This window comes from Castor canadensis, chromosome 9 (assembly GCF_047511655.1).
Source record: "Castor canadensis chromosome 9, mCasCan1.hap1v2, whole genome shotgun sequence".
NCBI lineage: Eukaryota > Metazoa > Chordata > Mammalia > Rodentia > Castoridae > Castor > Castor canadensis.
Window position 1 is genome coordinate 125,474,415 of NC_133394.1, and position 22,063 is coordinate 125,496,477.

The following is a 22,063-nucleotide window of genomic DNA, read 5'->3' on the forward strand; positions in this document are numbered from 1 at the left end:
ATCAATGTGCCTACACAGGATTTTTCCCTAAACTTCATGGGCTATTTAAGTCTTTAGGTCTTTATAAATTCTTAAACAATTGGCCAAGTTAGGGCTTGGTATTTCTTCAAGTTACTCATGTACTCATTAGTAGATACAAATCTACTTGAATATAGTAAAAGTAATGATTGTTGTTTAATATATTTTTGCATAATGCAAAACAAATGTGATCACAACCACACTAGTCTGAATGAAGAGACTTTGAATAAGGCTGATCTATTCCCAAAATGTGCCTATGTTATACTGTTTTTTAAATTTTTAAGTAGTTGTGGGTGACTCTTACTTTTCAGTGAATTTTGCACTAGGAATTTAGTTTTCTATTGTCACTCCTCCTGTACAAATGAAGGCCATTTTTTTTTTTAAGGCTGAGTTTTGAAGGAACTTACACTTTGGTTCTGGGTAGAAGCAGGATGTGGAGAAGAGAGAGGAAATCCTTACAAATTCCAAGGGGCTCTAGATGTCAGGAAGAGGATGGTTTGATTTTCCCTAAACTGAACAGAACTGATATAAACTAAAAAAAATGATTCAACAAGAGGCTGCAAGACATGTCTGGTCTTGGCAGTCATTTTTAGGTAACTTGTAGCCATGATGTGCCAGTCTTCTGCCTTGGTAAGGTCAACTTGGTTTCAGTTCAGCTTTGGAGAGCTAAGGATGGGAAAATTCCCATGCATGGAGTTTCTGCCCCAAACACCAGATCGGGCCACGGCAATGTGGTCTAAGAGGACATCTCTCAACTACATTAGAGCTGAGCTTAGGAAACTGTTTTAAGTCATGGGTAGTACAGCAAAGGGATGTGCCAAACATCATCTCAAGTTTGGCTAAGGCCCTAGAATACTTGTTGACATGGCCAGGAGACACCTTGGGGTTGAGATATCTTGAATTGAGCCTATTTAGCTGAGAATATAATTCTGAAGTAAAAACTAAATACAGTGATAAATACCGTGATAGTAGAGAGTCTCTAATTAAAGAGGCCTGGAATACATGGCTCCTCAGACTATTTCTGCATTATTGTTGTGCTTTAAATTGGTAAGATTCTACCCAACACAGCTGAAGTTATCACTTATGTGCTAGCTTATTCAAATGAGGCCCTCTGGAGTTATGCAAGGTACTGTCTGCATTGATCGATTCTATGACCTTGTCAAGTAGCAGCATTTGGTTTCCAGCTTTATATGCATCAATTCCTCTTCATATGCAGTAGTTAATTGTATATACTATGTACCTTATTTCTACCTTCACAGGAGACTGCTGAATTCAGTTTAGATTTCCTATTCTACTATTCACAATCTGTCTTTATTGCCATATAGAGTTATTAGGAACACCAATCACTTAAAGGGAAAAATCATGACCATATGCATCCTAAATTAAATATACATTGTGCCAACACTGCTATTTCATGGTAAAGTTTATCTTCTATCTTTTATCATCTTCTGAAGACTCTGAGATGGCTAAAGAAAGGGAGAACTATCATTTTCCAGCTTTGCTGATTTAAAACTAAAACAATTAAGCTTTGTACAGTTCACAGTTATAAGGTCTGAAAATTGTCACCAGATATGTAGGAACTGTCTTTAACCAAATTTGAAACATGCTCTTATGCTAAAAAATAAACATTTCTTTTTCTTATATTAATAGAATATATGGTTGTTTCATGATTCAAATTTTCTCTTGGAAATGTGATTTCATAATTATGTAGGAGCTGTGGGGCTTCATACTAACATGTTTGGATCTAAGCATAGGTTGATATTTTATGAATCTTGTGCCTATCTTCCTATTAATGGCATCACCCTTCCTTTCTAAACTTGATAAGGGAAGCTGGCAATAAATAATCCAGTTTTGGATTCTAGTTTGTCAAAATTTACTTCCAAAACCTGTAGAATTTCTTTTTAACACTCCCCCCCGACCATACACACTTTCCTGTTTTCTTAGCATGTTTAAATTAGTATGTTCATGATATGAAACTTCTGTCCCTTCTAGATGATGTCCAAATAGGAGCAGGACAGTGCTCACATCAAGTGCCTTTTCAGGCAGCTTTAAGGTGATTGTGTTCTGCCATTCTCTCCTTGAACATTTTTTTCTAATTTACCAGCATTTTCACCTTTTGAAAATCTAATTTCCCTGTTCTAGAAAAATAAATAAATAAATAACTCTACCTTAGGCTTTGGACAGCTTTTAATTGTAACTTTTGTTTCGTTTTCATTAATCCTTTTCAACTCTTCTGAACTCCAAATGATTTTTAAATCAATTTGTAGTAGCCTAGATATTTTTAGTCACCAAAGCCCTATTAAATTACCATGTTAGCCTGTATTTTTCTCTGATTTTCTCTTACCCATTTGACACGGCTTTTTATACACTTCAGAATTTGAAGTGCACTCATTTCAACCAGTTTGTAATCTTCCTACATAATCTATGGAGATATCTGGAAACTAATGACATAACCCTACAAATGACTAGACTACAAAATGAAAATGCTTTGGCTCTAATTTACATTACCCACCTAGACAGCTATAAACAGCACTGTTAAAATCAGCTATGGCATTTCCTTGTGCTGCAAAATCTAGAAGCTACTGTGTGTGCACACTGAAATAAGATTGTGCTTGTCACAATCCTGCATTCCAGACTATTATGGCTTCCACTTCTGGGAAGGAAATAAAACCCTTCAAATATGGTTCTCAAAAACATGAATTCAGAATATAACATAGGTTACAATTAAAAATTTGGCGACCTTCTTTCTTTGAAATTTAAACCAAAGAGCCCTCATTTTATATGAGTAAAATATTTTGATGCCACTGATAAAACTAAGGTAGAACCTTTACTTACAGCACAACTAACTCATTGTTCATGAGCAATGAAATGTATCACTCTAGTATTTTAAGTTTCTAAAATGATTATGATAAATGTAAAAAATATTGTTAATAAGATAGAAAAGACAGGTCTACTATAGGCCAATATTTCCATCTACAATAGCGATATAATTAACTTTTTAGCCTTACATTTGCTTTAGTCTCTTATCTGTAAAGAAAAACATGTTTCTAAGATATCAGATGAAAGTGGGTTTATTTCCCTTTTTCTGTAGCAGCAGCCTCACAAATTTCAACTACCTGACAAGGCAAATGATGTCAAATATTTCCACACACATCCCCTCCCAGGGAAGCCTGGCTCCTGTCCAAACCAAAGTCATCATTGCTTTTTTGGAAAGTTGACCTCCTAGAGTCTCTTGGGAAACACTATTGTTGAAAGTCATACTCTATTAAGAAAGGACTCTTATTTTCAAATTTCAAAGTTTTCCTTCTAAAATATCAAAACCCAAACCTAATTCACAACTTACTTTAGTTGAATCAAAAAATTTTGCTATAAGTAAAGTGATGACAAAGACAGTCTGGATTGTTGCCTTTTGTTCAATTGTCTGATCTTGTCTAGCATTTGTCCTTCTCCTTTTTACTTTCAGTGTCCTTTTTTTTAATTCATTTATTCACATGTGCATACATTGCTTGGGTCATTTCTTCCCCAGCCCCCAACCCCACCCTCTCCCCCATCCCCCCTCACTTCCAGGCAGAACCTGTTCTGCCCTATCTCTAATTTTGTTGAAGAGAAGACATAAGTATAATAAGGAAGACAAAGTGTTTTTGCTAGTTGAGTTAAGGGTAGCTATACAGAAATATTCCTAGCATTTCTCTCATGTATGCGTGTGTTACAACCCATGTTGATTCATCTCTAACTGATCTTTACACTGGTTCCTGATCCCCTTCTCATGTTAACCTCTGTCACTTTAAGGTTTCTGTATTAGTTCCTCTAGAGTGAGGACATCAGATGATTTCATGTTTTGGGTTTTCTACCTATTCCTATATCTCCTATATGTGCTCTCCCCTTGACATGTGATCCAAGTCCAACCACATTGCTGCATTTGCCCCAGATCTAAAGTATGCATATGAGGGAGAACATATGATTTTTGGTTTTCTAAGCCTGGCTAACCTCGCTCAGAATGATGTTCTCCAGTTCCATCCATTTACCTGAAAATGATATGATTTCATTCTTTTTCATGGCTGAATAAAACTCCATTGTGTACAAGTACCACATTTTCTTGATCCATTCATCAGTAGTGGGGCACTTTGGTTGTTTTCATAACTTGGCTATTTTTAAAGATTAGGTTACATATTTACCTTAACAATAAGATGAAAAAGGAGGAAAATGTAAAAGACATTCCTATGAAGCCTTCCATGATGGCCAAATTGAAAGCTCTTCTGTTGCAGCAGGAAAAAAAGGGAGAAGAACAAGAGGGCAGATGTCACCATCCCTGGTGACAGACTCTTCTGGTGGTCAACATGATGGGATCATATGGTAATATGGTAGAAACATCCAAATAAGTTGAATGGAGGAAACTAATGAATGTGTGTTTTGAGGTGATGGATAAGTGCCATGCTTGCTCCTTACTTTCACTCCAATTTCCTGGGTGAGTTGATAACCTTTGGAAATCTTATGTAGTTAGCTCAATGCCTCATTCTGCTGGAGCCTGCCTCCTTTTAGATTACAGTAGCTGAGAGGCATAAAGAAAAATGACATTATGTTACCTGCAGGAAAATGGATGGAACTGGAAGTTATCATGTTGAATGAGATACCCAAGATCAAAAAGCCAAATATCACATGTTCTTAACTATTTGTGGAACCTAAATCTGAAATGATGACAGTGATTATAACAATAATAATAATAATAATAATAATAGGACATGAATGTGAAAAGGAAATAGTCTGGAGGGTTAATGGGAAATGGGAGGAGGAAAGGAAATGATACTGAGGGGTAAAAAGGATATAAATACATTACATATATACGCATATATATACACACACATGTACATATATGTAATATGTAACAATCTGAAGCATATATATGTCTATGTATATGCTTCATATGCATATACATGTGTATATTTGTACATCCATGAACACAGCATAATAAAACCCACCAAACATTGTTTGAAAAAGGAAGGAGGAAGAAGGGAAAATGGGAATACAATGGAGGGGGTGAACTTGTTAAAAGTACACTGCACACATGTATGTAATTATCTCAATGAAAACCCCTTGTATTATTAATATGTGCTAATTTAAAAATGTAACAAGACAATTTTTTTAAAAGAGCCTGAGAAATTCCCAGAAGTCTTATGATTTACACATGATGCTTTGGGGCTGTCATACCTAGTGATGATTTTCAAAGTGATGAAATAAACCACTCTTCCATGTGTAGGTGTTGTGTAAAAACAAGGAATTTTCAGAGACAAATTATGGGATCTCATACTTTGGAAGCAGAGACCAGAAATACTAGACCATGTGAACTGAGGTCAGAAAATGGCTTCCTTTTGGTTCAGAATCCCCAAAATGGAGCAGGGGCAGCACCTGAGAAAGTGAGTCATGCACATTCCCAACTGAATTTTTTTAACAGGGCCAAACCACAGAACCATAAAACCCTGGAACCAACCTTGCTCTTACTATACCCATAGCTACTGATTCCCCAACAGTTTATGGCTTTGAACCCATAAACTGACCATTTGCCTCCACCAATCATAATCTACAAAAAAGCAAAAAAAAAAAAAAAAAAAAAAAAGAGATAATACTAACAGGGAATTTGACCTTTGATTAGACTGACATTTCGACGTTCAGGCTGAGATTTTTCTATATATTTCTTTATAATGCGTCTACACACACACACACACACACACACACACACACACACATGGTGTCCTTAGCATAGGCTTATTTGGTTTCAACAAATATGAAATGTAATGGTCAAAAAAAATTTGGAAAATAACTAGTGCAGCTTTAATTTTTACTATATATGGGTAACGAAATATGATCTAGAAGTTAAATAAACTGCCATAGGTCATAACCAGTAAGCAAATAAACAAAAACTAACACTTCAAGATCATTTAAGGCCAGATGTGGTGGTACATCCCTGTAATCCCACTTACTGGCCATGCAGAGATCTGAAAGATCGAGGAAAAGTTTGCAAGACTCTATCCCAACCAACAAGATGTGCGAGGCATGAGTAGGAAGATGATGGTCTAAGGCCAGCCTTGAACAAAAATGCCATACACTATCTGAACAGCAACTAAAGCAAAAAGGGGCTGGGGGCATGGCTCAAGTAGTAGAGCCCATGCTTAGGAATTGCAAAACCCTGAGTTCAAACCACAGCACTGCCAAAAAAAAAAAAAAACCAGTTGGATATTTACCTACGCACAAGAGAGTTGATTAAAATCACCTGCTTTTTCATCATTGCAAATATAGAATAAGTTGCCACATTGTCTTATTTATCAGGAAATAGACCAATATGAATCACCATGAGTAATTCTGATGAAAAGATAAAGCAGTCATGCTCCCAACCAGTAAGAGTTTACAATTAATATGAGAATTAGAACTGTAATATTTGTAATATGAACATATTCTTTTCATAAAAGTATTCATGATCAAAACTATCAAATTGTTTACCAATATATTACACATTATAGAAAAACTGAAATATCAGAAATTCTGACAAGTGATGAGTGTGACCCTACAGATTTATAATTTCAATCTGAATTTGACTAGAGGAAAATTCCCCTATTACCAAATATTCTTCTTCGCAAATATTCCTCATACTCTTCCTTAATACTTAGAGGAATAAACTCAATGAAGACCCTTTACACTCCCCCAGCAGGGGCACCGTAAGTAAAACCATTCTCTTCTACCACCCCCTCCCCAGGAATTGCTGGATTGGATACAGGACACTGTGAATATCCTGTTTCTTCAGAATAGCCTCCTCTCCACTGCCATCCCTTGTTCCTGAACAGCTTTTCCTGTCAACCCTCTGCTGTCCTTACTGTTTGTCTGTGTTGTCAGTGCCTTGTTTAGAATGCTGCCATCTTCCCTAGAGGGCTGGCCATAAAGCTTTTGTCTCTAGTGGCTTAGTGCTCTAGTACTCTCCAGACAAGAGGTCTCCCTGCTTAGTGTCTAACTTTTTGTAATCAAGGTTTTTTATTTATATTAATATATATGTATATATATTAGAAAAATATGGAGGTAGATCAAACATATAGTCAGTTGGTTGCATAATTCTAATGAAAACAGTTTTGTCGTTTTATTTCTGCATTATCTTATACTCTTATTCCTTTTGTGTATTCTTTTCATTTAAGTTTCCCAGTTAATCCATGTACTAGTAAAGCATGGTTTTACTCTTCTTGTAGAGAGGATAAAATTTATAATACAAATGCTAGTGGTAAGATTGAAGTGAGGATACAGTCTGCTGGTTTTAAGTCTATGGAAGGTTCCATATCCCCATGTCATTTAATATTATCAACCAGAATTATGTGCAAAGAATCTTGAGAAATATCTTGGCATGCATAAGATGCTGAATTATTTAAACATAATACTTCCTTAAATAAATTAGCATTTTTGTATATGAAAAAAGTTATTAATTGATTCAAGTAATAGATTTTAAACACCTATTTTATGTGGGGTACATTCCATCTTAACAGGAGGGTGAGAATAGTTTTATGTAATTAGGTGATGAAGAACTGCCTCACATTAACACAGACACAGCCACCTGTAAGTCTCTGGCTACTGCATAGATGCACCGCTGTACAAGTCTTTCTCATCGATCGGGATTTTCATCTAAGAGCCCAAATTTATCACCAACTGCATGGCATAGGAAGTGTAAGTTAAGGCATCCAGACTGGAAACTAGAAAGTCTTTTTATTTCCAATCCTAATATAGAGCTGTGCATATAGTAGGTTCAAAATGTCTTACCTACATTATGGATAAGTTCAAGATTTTTCCAAATGATTGGAAAGCCAAGAAATTCAAGACATATCCATGTAAATTAATATGTTTTCTACATCTGCATTTGCAATGAGAAAATCTTATTTCTTACAGAAAGTAGATCAAATCCAGGTGAGGAATGGGAATATAATTATTTTATTACACACTAGAATATTACAGTCTTACTGTATTTCCAATAAAAATAGATAGTTTCATATGAAATATACACTGAGGAATTTTTAATAGAGCACAGCAATGGTTTCTCTAATGCCCCTGAAATCAGATGCCAATCCAAACTTAGAAGTTTCAGGTTTGTAAAAGATGCTGAGGTTTATGCTCCATAAGTTACACTGTGACCGTTGAGAGGTCTAAGTTTGCAATGACAAAATCAAGATCAGGATTATTTGGGCAGCAAAATGACTATCGCTCCTAAGTGGGAAATGAAGACTATAAATTGTCTCATCAGTTCAAACCATACATTTTTGCCAGAGAAAAGGCAGATGAAGATGTTGCAAAGTGAATGATAGATCTTGTGTCGGTTTTTACCTTCTTGGGTCTTGCAAAGGCAGGTATTGGACTGTGGGCCTATGCTGCTTTATCTACCCTCACTGGAGATACTGAAATGTGCTGGAACCACAGCCTGATCTCTAGGATGAAAACAGATAGAGTTACATTTAGCCTGCCTAGGCAGCATTTGTAGAAGTTGTCTAATAAGTTAGAGTAGCAAACAGGGTCAAGTAAATTGTCACAACTATTTTTTCTCTGCTGGAGTTCAAACATACAATCCTGACTAAGATTTTCTGCCACATTAATAGCTGCTCCCCACATTCTCCTCAGTGGTTGCCTCATTTCCTTAACTGCTCAACTGTGAAGAGCTGCAGTATTTCTATCTTTCCCTTCTTGGAAGGCACTTCCTCTCTTGGTGACCTCATCTAGTCTAAGGTCCTTAAAGTCATGAAAAGGCTTTCTAATTTATTCTGCATCTAAGACTTCTCTGAATTCCAGACTCATTAATACTGCTGTCTTTTCAGCATCTTCCCTTGAATAACTAATGACCCTCTTCTAGTACAACATGTCCCAAAGTATTTATTATCCTACAAAATACACTACCTCTTTCCATCTTCCAGAATGATTGCATGGTTGTTCCAGGCACAAATGGCTGCTCCATTTCCTTCATTACCTTATGATATATCTCTACCAATGCAACACTTTCTAATAAGTTTTTACATCTTTCCACCATTTGGATACATACTTCTTGAGGGTAGGGTACATGGTTTATAATGCTGTAGTTTAATTTTGCTTGACAATATTTAAAATAGATTATGTGATTATCAAGCCACAATCTTTAACAGTGGCATGTGACTCCTGATGTGTTTGCTTGCCAAGATTAGAGGTTCTGTAGGCACACACAAAAGTGATCTCACACATATCATGACATCATTAAAGCAATATTCTTATGAAGAGCTTCTCTAAGTATATCCTTCAGAAATTCTGTCCTATGAGGCTCTACATGAAAGGTATTTTTACAATCATTTAAGTATGGTTCAGGTTGCACATATGAAATGTCTTCCCCTTTGAGATTCACAGTGACTGATTGACAATATAAAGGTTCTGACCATTCTTGAATAAACTAGCTGTTCTGTCTAGGAACAGTCATTTAACAATGGGACTCTTTTGCATAATATGTATTCGCACATTAATAAAACTAGTATTTCTTCTGATAGATTTTAGAGTGATTTTCTGACATACTTGAATCTATATACCAAGTTAATGCACTAAAGGGACTGGACTAGGACTGACTAGATATCATCTAAGTACCCCCTTCAGTTTTATGGGAAGAAATTGTCAATGGAACAAATGCACTGGAGCTATTTAGAGTTACTTGTCTGAAATCGAGAAGTCCTAGAACAATCATAAAAATAGGTTCTATGATTTCAAATATTTTAGCACCTCTAAAATTCATGTTGAAATTTGATGTATTAAGAGATGTGATCTTCAGGAGGAAATTGAGTTATGAGGGAATCCACCTCACAGATGAGATTAGGTGCTATTATGAAAAAGGAGGGAGGTCACCACTTTGCATTCCTTTTCTCTCTTCTGCCATGTGAGGACACTGTGTTCCACCCTTCCAGATGATGCATCTATAAGGAACATTATTGAAAGTAGAGACTAGACCTTTATGATACCCTTACCAGCACAAAACCTACTGGTGCCTTGGTTTTGGACTCCCTGCCTCCAAGTCCTGTAAAAACTGCCCAGTCTGTGGTATAGTCTGTGTACAAACAGAATAAGTATTCTCAGTCTCTCTATAGTCAGTACAAGAAAAATGGGGGCCAAAGATTTATTATAAAAACATGTCATACTGCCAGGCAGTGATTCGTGCTGGTAATCCTAGCTACTTGCGTGGCAGAGAGGGATAAATTGCAATTCAAGTCCTGCCCAGCAAAAAGTTCCTAAGACTCCTAGCTCAATGATAAAACTTGGCACTGCAGTACACACTTGCCATCTCAACTATGCATAATGTCCAAATAGGAGGACTGTGGTCCAAGCCAGCCTGGGCCACATTTGAAAAATTCAATTCAAAAAAGCTGGGGACATGGCTCAAGTAGATAAGTGCCTGTCTAGCAAGCATGAGGCCTTGAGTTCAAGCCCTCATACCAACAGCAGCAACAAAAATACTGCCATACCTTGGCATTTGTGGGGGATTCTAGGACCCATTGTGAAAATCAAAACCTGTAAATGCTCAAGTCCCTTACATAAATGGTGTAATATTTACACATAACCTTTGCACGTTCTCTACTATATTTTAAAACATCTCAAGATTACTTAAGACCATGTTAATTCTGTGTAAACAATTGTTACACTGCACTGTTTGGGGAGTAATGATAAAAGGTCTAGCACTCAGTGTGTGTGGTTGCTGATAAGAAACTGATGAATGCAAAACCTGAGAAAATGGAGGATCAACTATACTTCATACAAGATATTCAGAAAATGACATTGTAAGACAAAATAGGTTTCTAGTTTCATCCTGATGGATCTAAGGTGAACTTATATTTCAACTACTTCATTATGAAAATGTACTAGATTACATTCTCAAGATCATACCTGTTGGTCCACATCTCCAAAGAAAGCTTTTCTACTGAAGTAATACCTATTTAATTGAAAGTACTATTACTTAGCAAGTTTGGTAAGAACTGAACTAAATAAAAATCAATGATATTTAAGAAAACTGACTGTGCACAGTTCATGTTAATTACATATTCTTCCAGAAGTTTCTTTTCCTTATTTATGAATTACATCTCCCAATTGCAGTGTTTTTCCCAAGAGGCCATATTGCTTCCAATATCCAGCACAGTCAATAGACTTATAATTTTATATGTCATTTAGTCTCAGATTGTGTTTGCTTTCTAGTTCCAGACTTACCTTCTTTTGACATTCTCATCGTCACTCAAGCTATAGTTCTTCTGGGGTCTTCTTTTGGAAGTCTTGCCTTCCTTTTGTACAGAGTTCAACCTCATTGTTCTTAATCTTTTGTTTCCTATTTTTGTCCAGTGCTGGCAGTCTGGATTCTTTTTCTTTGCAAACCTCTTTAGAAATCCCTTTGTTCTTCTCTAAGCACTGAATCTAAATAACTAATTACCAACTTTTCCATGAATTCCAACCCTTTCTCTACCACATTTTTTTTTTGGAGGGGAATCTCCTAGTTACAACTTAATATAAAATCTGTTCTCTTCCACTGATATCAATAGAATATTGTTTTCCAGAATATCTCATCTAAGTACGTTTGCACATTAAGAGTATCATTTCTCCTTCCTTCATTTTTATTAAAATTAATAAATGTCCTTTGAACAAAGATATATAATATGTGATCCTTCAGAAGCAACCACTATTAATGTGACTCTTGATTGGAAACTGATATTTGACTGACATACTGATACTAAAAATTGCATTAGTAAAATTAAAATCATTCAACACAGATGAGTTGGGTGATAGTTAGAGACATTGTAAATCCAAATGTAAACACTTTATTTTTTTTAAAAAGGCAAGGTCTGCAATCTGTACTTTTAGAGAGATTTGATTCTTAAGCGGGTCCATGAACAATGTAGACTTAGGAGGCTTTCTAATGCCAAAATTATCAGTGAAAGGATGCAAAATCCTGCCTGAGGAATGCTATTGTATTTGTTCCAAATGAGCAATTTAATATAACATATCATTGTGACATCTAAAAAGGTAGAGAAAGTTAAGACCACTGAACCCACAGAACAGGCTGAATGACGAGACTAACTGCTGACCTACCTATAAAACATTTGTTTAATACATGGCGTTGTGATTGATGCAACTTGGTCTGACACTTGCTTTTATTATACCAGGTAAAAGGTTTTAAGGAGGAAGGGAATACTTTCTTCGAATATCTTTAAGGCTTTTCATTATCTGCCAAAAATAACATAAGAGTTCCAAAAATAATGTAAGAGTTGTGAAGACCAAAATTGGCTCACAAACACCTCACTATTATATTTTATATATTAAACAAAATGCAAAATTGGTTTATGGTTGGTATTCCAGTATCAATCTATCATCACATTTTTTTGATGAATGGGAAAAAGGAGGAGGAATATTTTAACAGGCATACTTTAAAAGCTTCTAATTTATGAAGTAGTTTTGAATCTTCTAAAATATATTACAATTTTAAAGTTTCAAACTCATTTTAAAAATAGATAGAAAATTGTACATGAACTGTGCTTGTGTGCAACTATAGATTTGTAACATTTTTGAAATTAAGCTTTTCATTTATAAATATTCACAGGTTGTCATGCTGTTGTAAGAAATATTATGTTATACTGTGTACCATAGCCTTGTTCTCTCCAGTGGTGATATATTGCAAAACTATTGTACCATATCACAACCAGGATATTGACATTGAAACTGGTACAGTCAAAATACAGAAAAATCCCAACCCTACAAGGATCCTTCCTATTGCCTTTCTATAACTACACTCACTTTGCTATCATACACCTTCTCTATTCTTGATCTCTGAAAATTGCTAATATGTCTTCCATTCCTATATATTGTTATTTTAGAAAATTATATAACTAAAATAATATACTATATAGCCCTTGTGGATTGACTTTTTAAAAAATCATCATAATTCTGTCCAGATTTATCTAAGTTGCTTGGTGTATCAGTAGTTTACTTCTTTTCCTGCTGAATCATATTCCATTTGGAAGCACTACAGTTTGTTTAAACTGTAGGGCTGGAAGACATGTGGGTTGCTTCCAGTTTTGACAGTTATAAGTAAAATTATTTTGACTATTTATTGTATAGATACTTGCATAGAGATAAGTTTTCATTTCTCTAGACTAAATACCTAAAAATGTAATTGCAAAGTTACAATGTAAAAATGTAATTGTACATTTACTAATAAACTGCCAGAGTGGCTGTACTATTTACATTCCCACCAGAAATGTATGAGTAACAAAGTGCCTCCACATCCTCACCAGCATTTGTTTCAGTCATTATTTCTCATTTTAGTCTTTATAAGTGAGAAGCTAGCAGTTTTAATTTTCACTTCCCTACTGACTAATGGTGTGGAACATCTTTTCATTTGCTTATTTGCCATCTGTACGTTTCTCAGTGAAATATCTAATTATGTCTTCTGTCCATTTTATAACTGTGTTATTTGATTCTTACTGTTGAGATGAGTAAGTTCTTTATATATTCTAAATATTAGTACTTTGCAAGCATTATTTCTCAGTCTGTAGTTTGTCTTTTCATCGGCCTAACAAAGTCTTTACAAAAACAAAGTTTGTATTTAGAAAAGAAGAATGAAGTAATAGGAATCAGACTACTTGTTTTCAAGACATTACACAGGATTATTTGATGCCATTGGAGAGAGTGATGTATAGGTCAGTGGAACAGAATAGAAAAAAATCCAGAAAAAAAACCCACACAAATGCTTTTTCTTTTACAGGTTATAATTTTGTCAAGTTTAGGAACTGTTTTTCCTGAACCACAAAACGTGAAGAATTTCTTCTATGTTATCAAATTGAGGACACTCTCCCTTCTTTCTATTTCTCTGAGAGATTTTATCATATTTGAGGATTATATTTTGGTAGGTCCTTTTTCTTCATTGATTGATAAGATCATGCAATTTTCTCCTTTAGCCTGTTAATATGAATTGCACAAATGAATTTTCAAATATCGAGTTAACATCGAATCACTGGAATAAACTCCATTTGGCTATAATATATGTTTTTCTATATTGCTGAATTACATTTGTTAATTTTGTTGGTGATGTTACATCTCTATTTATGAAGAATATCAACCTATATCTTTTGCTTTTTTTTCTTTTAACTTCCTTCTTTTGGTTTTCATATATGAGCTTCATAAATTTAATTAAGATGTATTGCCTGTCTTCTGTTTTCTCCAAAATATTGTGTAGAATTGTTGTTAGGTCTTTCTTAAATGCTTGATAGAATTATCCAGTGAAACCATCTGGGCATACATATTTATTTCATGGAGGTTAAATTCAAGATGAAGTTTCCATAATGTTTATAAGGCTACTCAAACTATCAAATTCATATTTGGTGAGTTGTGGTAACTTTTGCTTTTCAAACAATTAGTCCATTTTTATTTATGTTGTGAAATTTATCTCAGTAGAAATTGCTCAAACCCAAGAAACTACTATTGACTTGTTGGGTGTCCATAGTTCCTAGCTAGTATGCTTATTTTCTTCTGCATCTGGTAGAGTCTACCTATGTTTATTTTATATCTGATTTCCAACATTTGGGATTGGAAGAAAAAAGGGAAAATTATGTCTACTATGCCTTCCCAGAAGCAGAAGTTGACTAGAAAACTGCTAAATGTTGCCTAAGAAGTAAAAAACAAATCTTAGAAAAAAATTATGAAGACAGTAGTATATATATATAATTAATCTGTGTGCTAAATATAGATACATAGTTTAGTCTTGTTTCCCCCAAGAACTTCATATTTAAAGACTTTCAAGGATGTGACAATCTCAGATTTGAATCTTACCTCCCACTTGGTTTTGTAAATTAGAATGTGAATCCATGTTCTTTCCTTTGCTGTAATGTTTTTCATGCTTTTTCTAGATAACGATGGTAGATATTCTTTTATTTTTGCTACTAATATCACTGCTGATTACCTCATGCCATTGTCTTCTGCTCTATTCTTTCTGACATCCCTCTTCAATCCCTCTTTTGATACTGACCATGAGCTTACGGGATATCATATGCCTTAATTGAATATTGACATTCAATCCATATAAGAAACATTTGATATTAAGATTCCACTCATGTTATATCCTAAATTTATTTGCCTTTTAAAAAGAGTTTTAAGAGTATGTTCTACAGCTATGCCAAATGACACACTAGATGTTTAGGCGATAAGAGAAATTATTCTCAAATCCTATGGAGCCAGGTATTAGAATTTCTTTCCTTTCAGGTAGGCACTGTTAACATGAAAAACAAAACAAAACAAAACAAAAATAACAAAACTTAACCAACACAATGAGAATATCAGATTGTTCTGTTTGTAAATATATCATAACATGATGCGTGACATTTGGAGTTGGTTCATTACAATTTATTGTGTATTGTTGAAGTGTTTTGACACTTCAGCCTTGGATTCTTTTTTCTTTTTTATTATCATATTATTGTTGTACTGGGAGTACACTGTGATAGTTACAAAATTCTTAAAATATAACACAGTTGAATTCACCCCTTCCATCATTCTCCTTTATCCCTCTTTCCCCATTCCTGGAATAGTTTCAACAACTCTCATTTTTCCATTTTCATACATTCACATTCATGCTTCTACACCCTTTCCTTATATCCTTCCCACTCCCACTGGTACCAATCCCCCAGACAAGACTTGTTTTAGCTTCCTGTTTTCTGTTTTTGGAAAACAAGACATTTTTGTTTGTTTAACATAGTGATACAGGCTGTTTCATTGTGACATTTCCTCGTATGTATGTATTGTAACCCGAATTGGATCATCCCCTCTATTTTCCTCCTTTCAACCTTGTTCCTTCTTATGGTGATTTCAGCAGGTTCAAAAATTCTGTGTTTGTTTTTAAGTAGAAAGTACATCAATCATATTCACCTTCTTAACTTCCTTCTTTTATCTTCCCTCTCCCTTTAGTGACCTATCCATTGTGAGACCTGTTTTTCATAATATTGCTGTATTTATATTGGGTCTAATTTCACATATGAGAGAAAACATGTGGCTTTTGGCTTTCTGAATCTGGATAACTTCATTTCAGATGATGTTCTCCAGTTCTATCCATTTACGTGCAAAAGACAAATTTTCATTCTTCCTTACCTGAATAAAATTACATTGTATATAAATACCACATTTTCTTAAACCATTTATCAGTAGTGGGGCATCTTGACTGTTTGCATAGCTTAGGTATTGTGAATAATGGTGCAATTAACATAGGTGTGCAGGTGTCTTTATTGTAACCTGACTTACATTCCTTTGGGTATATCCCTAGGATTGGTATTGCTGGATCATATGGCAGTTGTATTTTTAATTTTTTGAAGAGCCTCTGTACTGTTTTCCATAGTGGTTGTACTAATTTACATTCCCACCAACACTGTATGAGGGTTTCTTTCTCCCCACATCCTTTCCACAATTTGATGTTGTGTTCTTGATGGTAATCATTCTAACTGGAGTTAGGTGGACTCTTAATGTGGCTTGGATTTGCATTTCTTTTATCAGCCTTGGTATATAATTAATCAAGTCTTAACTGAAATGTATCTTCTTTTAAGTTCTAGATGCTACAAAAGAATAAGGAAAATTTGGTAATGAAAAGTGAATGGCCACTCAGTAGTTTATTGGGCAAAAGGAATTAAACTAGTATGGATTGACTTATAATGGGGAAATCAAATCACCAAAGGTACAGTTTGAAAATGTTAACAACTGCCTAAAAAAATAAATAAGACCAGTCTAGCAGCAGCATTAGATCTTTTATGATGTGCATACAAGGCTTGGTTCATTTCTCCCCCCTGCCCCCACCCCCTCCCTTACCACCCACTCCGCCCTCTCCCTCCCCTCAATACCCAGCAGAAACTATTTTGCCCTTATTTCTAATTTTGTTGTAGAGACAGTATAAGCAATAACAGGAAGGGACAAGGGTTTTTGCTGGTTGAGATAAGGATAGCTATACAGGGCATTGACTCACATTGATTTCCTGTGCGTGGGTGTTACCTTCTAGGTTAATTCTTTTTGATCTAACCTTTTCTCTAGTACCTGTTCCCGTTTTCCTATTGGCCTCAGTTGCTTTTAAGGTATCTGCTTTAGCTTCTCTGCATTAAGGGCAACAAATGCTAGCTAGTTTTTTAGGTGTCTTACCTATCCTCACCCCTCCCTTGTGTGCTCTCGCTTTTATCCTGTGCTCATAGTCTAATCCCATTGTTGTGTTTGCCCTTGATCTAATGTCCACATATGAGGGAGAACATATGATTTTTGGTCTTTTGGGCCAGGCTAACCTCACTCAGAATGATGTTCTCCAATTCCATCCATTTACCAGCGAATGATAACATTTCGTTCTTCTTCATGGCTGCATAAAATTCCATTGTGTATAGATACCACATTTTCTTAATCCATTCGTCATGAGTTTTCAATGAGAAGAAAAATGATTCATGAATATATATGTATATTAGAGAGTGATAAAATAGTTCTTTCTCTAATAGACACTGATAAATGCTAGCTGAATTTCAAAGAGTAATGTGAAAGAGAAATATAAGTGGGAAATGATGGTAGATCATTTCAATTAATAAGCTCGTGGAATATGATAAAACATTATTAAAATCAGAAAATGCATATATATTTATTTCTAATAAATCTGTGCTATGTATAAAGTTTTTATGTTTAACAAAAAAAATAAGCTCATGGGTTATGGTAAAAATATTAAATAAATAATATATAAAAATAAATAAATAATATAAATAAATAAAATATTAAAAATAGGCTACTGTTCTCAATAGCTCTCTTTTTGAGTGAGGCAAGCAGGAGGGAATACTGAAATTGCTTACTTACAGGTCATCAAAAAGATCCTCCGTTATTTAGTTTACATATTTGATTTTGTCTATGTTTTTCCTTTAAAGAAACAATAGACCTTGCAATTTTGTTGACCTATATCCAATAGACTGGAATTCCAAGTGAAATTTGGAATAGATTATATGCCTTACTTCCTAGTGATTTAGTCATAAAATGGAATAAAAGTGGTGGAGCAGGGTACTTTTTTGTATAGTCATGAGAAACTAGGACATTAACTCTCATTGTGTATTCTGTAAGAATCAACTCTAGCCATTAAATCTCCAAGAAAGTCATTGAATTTAAATTTATGTGCAAACTTATCCCATAAATTTGGGGAGATACACAAACATATTCAGTCATACTGCTAAATCAACTCATACTCTGAATTAATTGTGATCCCATTGAAAGATTTACAATATAATTTAACATACCATTAAAATCCCATTTCTCTCACTTTTGAGTAAATGCATATATGACTGATAACCCAACAACTAATGGAACTTTAAAATACTGTAAATTGTCATTCTGGATGTGAAACACACTGTTACATTCAGTAGGCATTTTTATTGAACACAGATACAAGTACAGTTTCTCTTGCTTTCAGTTTATAATCTGGAACTAATATATGAAAATACATTATGAAATTCTTCTGATAACTTTGTGTATCTTAACTTGCCATTAGAATCTCTGAGTTTATTGTAGCAGTATAACTTTCATTTTCCATTAAGACCATCAGCAGGAGTTCTATGAAATAGAGGAAGAAAGAATGTTTAAAATAGCTATATTAAACTAGGTGTAATGTTGATCTCTATAATTATAAAATTTAAGAAGTGGTTTACATTTCTGTAAATGTTTCAAGACATTTCTGTAATTTATAAAACTAAATTGTATGTAACATAAAAAAATAAAATGTAATACATATTTTGTACCAGATTCTGAGAAAAATGCTTTATAAACATGAATTCAACTTATTGAAATAGTGTCAACTTTAAGAATTATACCAATTTTAGAGAAAAAAACATTTTGATTAGGAAATTTAAGTATTGATTCAACAAAAAATAATAACTACAAAAATTATATATAACTAATCACTTACATTAAATTGTTTATGATATTGCACTTGCACAAGGATGAAAAATAATCTTTGCCAAATTTTCTGGTATGATTTAGATCCGGACAGTAGAGAAGACTGATCTGCATTGATTATTTAGCTCAGAAGTGTATCTGTGAAGATACAGACTTCAGGGAGAGGTGGAGGGATGAACTCATCTTGAACTTAAATGGATAGTAGAGTGGTCTGGGATATCCTATGCACAATCTTTACAAGCGTTGGATAAGAATAGTTCCTCTCTCTTCAGGAATTTTTAAGTGGAGAACCTTTTGTAGGTTTGCAAAGAATAAAGTAAAAATATCCAAAATGGAAGCATGACTTTAAAATCTAAAATAAACAGCATAGTTTTGAAAAATATGTATTATTAAAAAGCAAGGAAAGTTATAGAAAACATTTGAAGTAAACATGAAGACCAAATCAAAGATAAAAGACAGGAATGAGTGGAAGCACAGAGAAGAGAGGCAGAAAACACGAGAAGAAAAAATAAGAAGATAGAAATGGAATATCAAGAAGTAAAATCATCAGTGGTGTGATAAGAAACAAAATGGCACACTAGAAATCCAAGGCATATTGAATATCATATTAGTAAAAAATGAAGAAGACTGGAGTAATAATTTTAGTGATAGAGATAAAGGTACATTAATGAATAACAGTCATGCACAAAGAGAAAATTAAAATAAGTAAAATAGAAGCAATATTCAAAAATCAAAAAATTCTAGTCTACCAATCAAAAATTTTCACCATGCACAAAACAAAGTCAAAGAAGGAAACTACTATCTGGAAGTATTCTGCCTTCCTCTCATGTGTTATGTATACATGAATATACATTATATATATGATGCAACACTCTGATTAACTGGATGCTTTTCATCAATTCCAAATATAAGAAGAAAATATATGAGTCTAAAGAGTACTAGGATCACATTTGTGATTCCAGAATTCTGGAACCAATAAAGTGGAATGTATGTACATAACCAAGAAGATTTAAATCTGAAATGTCTAAATGAAATGTCTCTCATAACCTCTATATTTTGTAAATGATAAACTTAGGGTGAAATTAATGAGATTATCCACTTAGCCAAAAAAATTTAGCAGATTCTTTTCTTGGGATAGTAGCAAATCCTAAAAATTATTTGATGTTTTTAGTGAATTCATAAAATAATCTCCAAATTACAGTTCATACTCCTTAAACTTCTCAATCCTGAGTCCAATGTTTTACCTCTACCAACACAGTTAGAGAATTGGAAGACAAGCCACAGACTGGAAGAAAATATTTGCAAAACACACATCTGATAAAAGATTGTTAGGAAAAATATATAAAGAATTTTAAAAATTTACTTATAATAAAATGAAAAACATGATTATAAAATGGGTAAAAGACCTAAACAGCCACCTCATTAAGGATGATATTCAGATAAGAAATATGCACACATGAGAAGTTTTTCATGCACAATTAGAAAATTGCAAATTAAAACAACAGTAACAACATGCACCTATTACAGCACCCAAATCCAAAACACAAACATCAAATGCTGGTGAGAATAGGGAACAATAGGAACTCTCATTCATTGCTCACAGAAATGCAAAATGGCATAAATATTTTGGGAGACAATTTGGTAGGTTCTTACAAAACTGAATATATTTTTACCATAGATCCCAGCCTTTAAAATTGCTAGAATTCACCCAAAGATGATGAAAATTTGTGTCCACACAAAAATCAGCACACAGGGGTTTATCAGCAGATTTATCTGCAATTGCCAGTACTTGGAAGAAACCCAGATGTATTTTATAGGGAGTGGGTAAACAAACTCTGGTACTTCTGGACATTGGACACTTGTTCAATTGGGCACTGGTTTTAACAAAAAATGTGCTCTAAAAGCCAGAGAGTGGCTTAAGAGGTAGAGCACCTGTCCAGCTATCATGAGGCCTTGAGTTTAAGCCCCAGTACCTCTGGGGGGAAAAGAATGGAATGTGCTATCAAGCCATGAAAAGACATGGAGGAATCATAAATGGATATTACTAAGTGACAAAAGCTAACTGAAAAAGCTACATTCTGTATGATTCCAACTCTACAATAGTCTAGAAAAGTAGAAACACAGAGACAGTTAACATAGCTCAGTGGTGGCCAGGTGTAAGGAGGAAAGAAAGGATGAAAAGGCCAGAGAGTTTTCATAGCATGAAACTGTTCTATGTGATACTATAATGGTGAGTACTTGTTATTTCCCATAGATTATAAACACCAACAGTGGGTCCTAATGTAAGCTGTAGACGCTGAATGATAATGATGTGTCAATGTAGCTCCATAAATTGTCACAAATGAGCTGCTTTGGTGGAGAATATTGATGATGGGGGAGGCTATTCATGTATCTATGGGCAATACAGAGTATTACATCATAACTCGGTTCAATTTTACTGTGAACCTAAAACTGCTACTCTTTAAAATTAACTAACAAAAGACTGGTTTGATAGCTATTCATCTATCTTCTCTAAACAACTGTTGATGGGAATATAGAGGCAAAAATGATCTTTTAAAAGATACCTCCTAGAAGAAAATGAGAATTTGTATCTCAATCCCAAAATAGTTGAAAATAATTGTATTTAATTGTAAGTCAAACAACACTACCAGAGTAAGTGCTTCTATTTGACCCACAAAGCTGTGGGTAATTTTAAGTAGACAGAAATCTTTATGATAATCAGAAAAGGTGAAAATAACCACTACTTGCGTCACATGAGTTATGGTAAATGCCTTAAATGCATGACCTATTTAATGCCTATGATGATACTTTTATGCAAATATTACCATTCCCACTTTCAAGTTGGGGAAATTGACTGCAAATGACTTACTAAATATTCCACAGCTAGCAAGTGGCAGAACTAGAATTTGGATTCAAACTTTTATTTCAGGTTTGTGTATTTTCTTTGCTTATACCACTCTCTTAAAAAGTTCATCTATTTCTGTCTTTAAAAGTAATGCTGGGCTCTGTGTATAAGCGTAGAGATATTTTAAGTCTAACATTTTCTTTGCTCTTTTAGGGCTGTCACAAAACATCAGAAACTAGGTGGTTTATAAGAACT